Genomic DNA, 5,759 nt, shown 5'->3' on the forward strand with positions numbered 1-5,759 from the left:
ATGATCAGTTCAATGGCTAGTTGTGAGCATCTGCTTCTGAATATGTCTGACTCTTGAAGGCCTCTGAGGAGATATCCATATCAGGCTCTTATCAGCATGCACTTCCTGTCTTCCACATCAGCATCTACCTTTGGTGATTGCACATAGGATAGATACTCAGGTGGGGTGGTCTTGAGACGGCCCCTCCTTCAGTTTCTGTCCCTCACTTTGTCTCCATATTTGCACCCTTGAGTATTTTGTTGCTCCTTCTAAGAAGGACCGAATCACCCTCACTTGGTCTTCCTTCTTTATGGGCTTCATGTGGCCTGTGAGTTGCATCTTGGGCATTTCAAGGTTCTAGGCTAATATCCAATAATCAGTGAGTGAATACCATGTGTCTTCTTTTGTGATTGGCTTACCTCACTCAGGATGATAATTTCTAGTTCCATCCATTTACCTAGGAACCTCTCGAATTCATTGTTTTTAATAGCTGAGTAATACTCCATTGTGTAAATATACCACATTTTTTGAATCCATTCCTCAGTTGAAGGACATCTGGGTTCTTTCCAGCTCCTGGCTATTATAAATAAGGCTGCTATGAACATAGTTGAGCATATGTCCTTGTTATATGTTCGAGCATCTTCTGGGTATATGCCTAGGAGTGGTATAGCTGGATCCTCAGGTAATGCTATGTCCAATTTTCTGAGGAACCGCCAGACTGATTTCCAAAGTGGTTGCACCATCTTGCAGTCCCACCAACAATGGAGGAGTGTTCCTCTTTCTCCACACCCTCGCCAGCATCTACTATCACCTGAGTTTTTAATCTTAGCCATTCTGACTGGTGTGAGATGGAATCTCAGGGTTGTTTTGATTTGCATTTCCCTGACGACTAAGGATGCTGAACATTTCTTTAGATGCTTCTCGGCCATTCGAGTTTCTTCCGTTGAAAATTCTTTGTTAAGCTCTATACCCCATTTTTTAATAGGGTAATTTGGTTGTCTGGAGTCTAATTTCTTGAGTTCTTTGTATATATTGGATATTAGCCCTCTATCAGATGAAGGATTGGTAAAGATCTTTTCCCAATTTGTTGGTTGTCGTTTTGTCCTATTGACAGTGTCCTTTGCCTTACAGAAACTTTGCAATTTTATGAAGTCCCATTTGTCAATTCTCGATCTTAGAGCATATGCCATTGGAGTTCTGTTCAGGAACTTTTCCCCTGTGCCCAAGTATTCGAGGCTTTTCCCCACCTTCTCTTCTATTAGTTTCAGTGTATCTGGTTTTATGTGGAGGTCCTTTATCCACATAGACTTGAGCTTTGTACAAGGGGATAAGAATGGATCAATTTTCATTCTTCTACATGTTGTCTTCCAGTTGAACCAGCACCATTTGTTGAAAATGCTGTCCTTTTTCCACTGGACAGTTTTAGCTCCTTTGTCAAAGATCAAGTGACCATAGGAGTGTGGATTCATTTCTGGGTCTTCAATTCTATTCCATTGATCTTCCTACCTGTCTCTGTACCAATACCAGGTAGTTTTTATCACTATTGCTCTGTAGTACAGCTTGAGGTCAGGGATGGTAATTCCTCCAGAAGTTCTTTTATTGTTGAGAATAGTTTTCGCTATCCTGGGTTTTTTGTTATTCCATATGAATTTGAGAATTTCCTTTTCTAACTCTGTGAAGAATTGAGTTGGGATTTTAATGGGGATTGCATTGAATCTGTAGATTGCTTTTGGCAAGATGGCCATTTTTATTATATTAATCCTGCCAATCCATGAGCATGGGAGATCTTTCCATCTTCTGAGATCTTCTTCAATTTCTTTCTTCAGAGACTTGAAGTTCTTGTCATACAGGTCTTTCACTTGCTTGGTTAGATTCACACCAAGGTATTTTATATTATTTGCAACTATTGTGAAGGGTGTCATTTCCCTAATTTCTTTTTCATTCTGTTTATCTTTCATGTAGAGGAAGGCTACTGATTTGTTTGAGTTGATTTTATAACCAGCCACTTTGCTGAAGTTGTTTATCAGGTTTAGGAGTTCTCTGGTGGAAGTTTGGGGGTCACTTAAGTATACTATCATATCATCTGCAAATAGCGATATTTTGACTTCTTCCTTTCCTATTTGTATCCCTTTGACTTCTTTTTGCTGTCTAATTGCTCTGGCTAAGACTTCCAGTACTATATTGAATAGGTAGTGGGAGAGTGGGCAACCTTGTCTAGTCCCTGATCTTAGTGGGATTGCTTCAAGTTTCTCTCCATTTAGCTTGATGTTGGCTACTGGTTTGCTGTAAATTGCTTTTACTATGTTTAGGTAGGGGCCTTGAATTCCTGATCTTTCCAAGACTTTTATCATGAAGGGATGTTGAATTTTGTCAAATGCTTTCTCAGCATCTAGTGAGATGATCATGTGGTTTTTTTCTTTAAGTTTGTTTATATAGTGGATTACATTGATGGATTTCCGAATATTGAACCATCCCTGCATTCCTGGGATAAAACCTACTTGATCATGATGGATGATTGTTTTGATGTGGTCTTGGATTCGGTTTGCTAGAATTTTATTGAGTATTTTTGCATCGATGTTCATAAGGGAGATTGGTCTGAAGTTCTCTTTCTTTGTCGGGTCCTTGTGGGGTTTGGGTATGAGTGTAATTGTAGCTTCATAGAACGAATTGGGTAGTGTTCCTTCTGTCTCTATTTTGTGGAATAGTTTGAAGAGAATTGGTATTAGGTCTTCCTTGAAGGTCTGATAGAATTCAGCACTAAAACCATCTGGTCCTGGGCTTTTTTTAGTGGGGAGGCTTTTGATGACTGCTGCTATTTCCTGAGGGGTTATGGGACTATTTAGATGGTTTATCTGCTCCTGGTTTAACTTCGGTACCTGGTATCTGTCTAGGAAATTGTCCATTTCATCCAGGTTTTCCAGTTTTGTTGAGTATAGGCCTTTGTAGTAGGATCTGATGATTTTTTGAATTTCTTCAGTTTCTGTTGTTATGTCTCCCTTTTCAGTTCTGATTTTATTAATTTGGATACTGTCTCTGTGCCCTCTGGTTAATCTGGCTAAGGGTTTATCTATCTTGTTGATTTTCTCAAAGAACCAACTCCTGGTTTTATTGATATTTTGTATTGTTCTTTCTGTTTCTATTTGGTTGATTTCAGCCCTGAGTTTGATTATTTCCTGCCTTCTACTCCTCCTGGGTGTATTTGCTTCTTTTTGTTCTAGAGCTTTTAGTTGTGCAGTCAACTTGTTAGTGTGTGCTCTTTCCAGTTTCTTTTTGTAGGCACTTAGAGCTATGAGCTTTCCTCTTAGCACTGCCTTCATGGAGTCCCACAAGTTTTGGTATGATGTGTCCTCATTTTCATTGAATTCTAAAAAGTCTTTTATTTGTTTCTTTATTTCTTCCTTGACCAAGTCATCATTGAGTAGAGAGTTGTTCAGTTTCCATGTGTACGTGGGTTTTCCATTGTTTTTGTCATTATTAAAGACCAGTCTTAGTCCGTGGTGATCTGATAAGATGCAAGGGATTATTTCAATCTTTTTGTATCTGTAGAGGCTTGTTTTGTGACCAATTATATGGTCTATTTTGGAGAAGGTACCATGAGGTGCTGAGAAAAAGGTATATTCTTTTGTTTTAGGATGAAATGTTCTATAGATGTCTGTTAAGTCCATTTGGTTCATAACTTCTGTTAATTTCAAAGTGTCTCTGTTTAGTTTCTGTTTCCATGATCTGTCCATTGCTGACAGTGGGGTGTTGAAATCCCCCACTATTATTGTGTGAGGTGTAATGTGTGTTTTGAGCTTTAGTAAAGTTTCTTTTATGTATGTAGGTGCCCTTGCATTTGGAGCATAGATGTTCAGAATTGAGAGTTCACCTTGGTAGATTTTTCCTTTGATGAGTATGAAGTGTCCTTCCTTATCTTTTTTGATTAATTTTGGATGAAAGTCGATTTTATTTGATATTAGAATGGCTACTCCAGCTTGTTTCTTGGGACCATTGGCTTGAAAAATTGTTTTCCACCCTTTTATTCTGAGGTAGTGTCTGTCTTTGTCACTGAGGTGCGTTTCTTGTATGCAGCAAAATTCTGGGTCTTGTTTGTGTATCCAGTCTGATAGTCTGCGTCTTTTTATTGGGGAATTGAGACCATTGATGTTAAGAGATATTAAGGAAAAATGATTGTTGCTTCCTGTTATTTTTTTTATTAGAGGTAAAGTTATGTTTGTATCTTTTTTGGGGGTTGTTGGAAGATTACTTACTTGCTTTTCCTAGGTTGTAGTTTCCCTCCTTGTGTTGGCATTTTCCATCAATTATCCTTTGAAGTGCTGGGTTTGTGGGAAGATATTGTGCAAATTTGGTTTTGTCATGGAATATCTTGGTTTCACCATCTATAGTGATTGAGTATTTTGCTGGGTATAGTAATCTGGGCTGGCAATTGTGTTCTCTTAGTGTCTGTATGATGTCAGTCCAGGCTCTTCTGGCTTTTATAGTCTCTGGTGAGAAGTCTGGTGTAATTCTTATAGGTCTGCCTTTATATGTTACTTGACCTTTTTCCCTTACTGCTTTTAGTATTTTTTCTTTGTTTTGTGCATCTGATGTTTTGATTATTATGTGACGGGAGGTATTTCTTTTCTGGTCTAGTCTATTTGGTGTTCTGTAGGCTTCTTGTATGTTTATGGGCATCTTGTTCTTTAGGTTAGGGAAGTTTTCCTCAATAATTTTGTTGAAGATATTTACTGGCCCTTTAAGTTGGGAATCTTCATTCTCATCTATACCTATTATCCTTAGGTTTGGTCTTCTCATTGTGTCCTGGATTTCCTGGATGTTTTGAGTTAGGAGTTTTTTGCATTTTGCATTTTCTTTGACAACTGTGTCAATATTTTCCACCGTATCTTCTGCATTTGAGATTCTCTCTTCTATCTCTTGTATTCGGTTGGTGATGCTTGCGTCTGTGACTCCTGATCTCTTTCTTAGGTTTTCTATCTCCATGGTTGTCTCCCTTTGAACTTTCTTTATTGTTTCTATTTCTAGTTTCAGATCCTGAATGTTTTTGTTTAATTCATTCTTTGTGTTTTCTTCCATTTCTTTAAGGGATTTCTGTGATTCCTCTTTAAGGGCTTCTATCTGTTTACTTGTACTCTCCTGTATTTCTTTAAGGGAGTTACTTAATTCCTTCTTATAATCCTCTATCATCATCATGAGAAGTGATTTTAATTCTGAATCCTGCTTTTCAGGTGTGATGGGGTGTTCAGGGCTTGCTATATTGGGAGAATTGGGCACTGATGATGCCAAGAAACTTTGGTTTCTGTTGCTTATGTTCTTGCGCTTGCCTTTCGCCATCTGGTTAACTCTAGTGGTACCTGCCCTCACTGTGTAAAACTGGAGTCTGTATTTCCAGTTATCTTGCTTATTGCAGAGCTCCTCAGAGTCCAGAGGTCTCTGTGGTCTTATGCTCCTAATCTCCTGGGTGGAATAACTCCTGGGACTCAGGCCACCTCTTGGATCTGGAAATCCTTCTGCTCTGAGTGCAGTGGGTCCTCGATGACTCAGGATTCAGTTTCAGCTGCTCTGAGTGCAGTGGCTCCAGCTGCTCTGAGTGCAGTGGCTCCTGGATGACTCAGGATTCAGTTTCTCAACAGGACAGGAGCAGACCGACTCTGTGTCACCTGCTCTGAGTGCAGTGGCTCCTGGATGACTCAGGATTCAGTTTCTCCACAGGACAGGAGCAGACCGACTCTGTGTCAGCTGCTCTGAGTGCAGTGGCTCCTGGATGACTCAGGATTCAGTTT

General features: G+C 39.3%; 1 pseudogene; it reads right to left on the minus strand.

Moving 5' to 3' along the window:
* LOC114629144 overlaps positions 1-5,759 on the minus strand; it is a 9,270-nt pseudogene that overhangs the window by 2,694 nt on the left and 817 nt on the right.

Source organism: Grammomys surdaster, unplaced genomic scaffold (genome assembly GCF_004785775.1).
Source record: "Grammomys surdaster isolate TR1022 unplaced genomic scaffold, NIH_TR_1.0 278, whole genome shotgun sequence".
Classification (NCBI taxonomy): Eukaryota; Metazoa; Chordata; class Mammalia; order Rodentia; family Muridae; genus Grammomys; species Grammomys surdaster.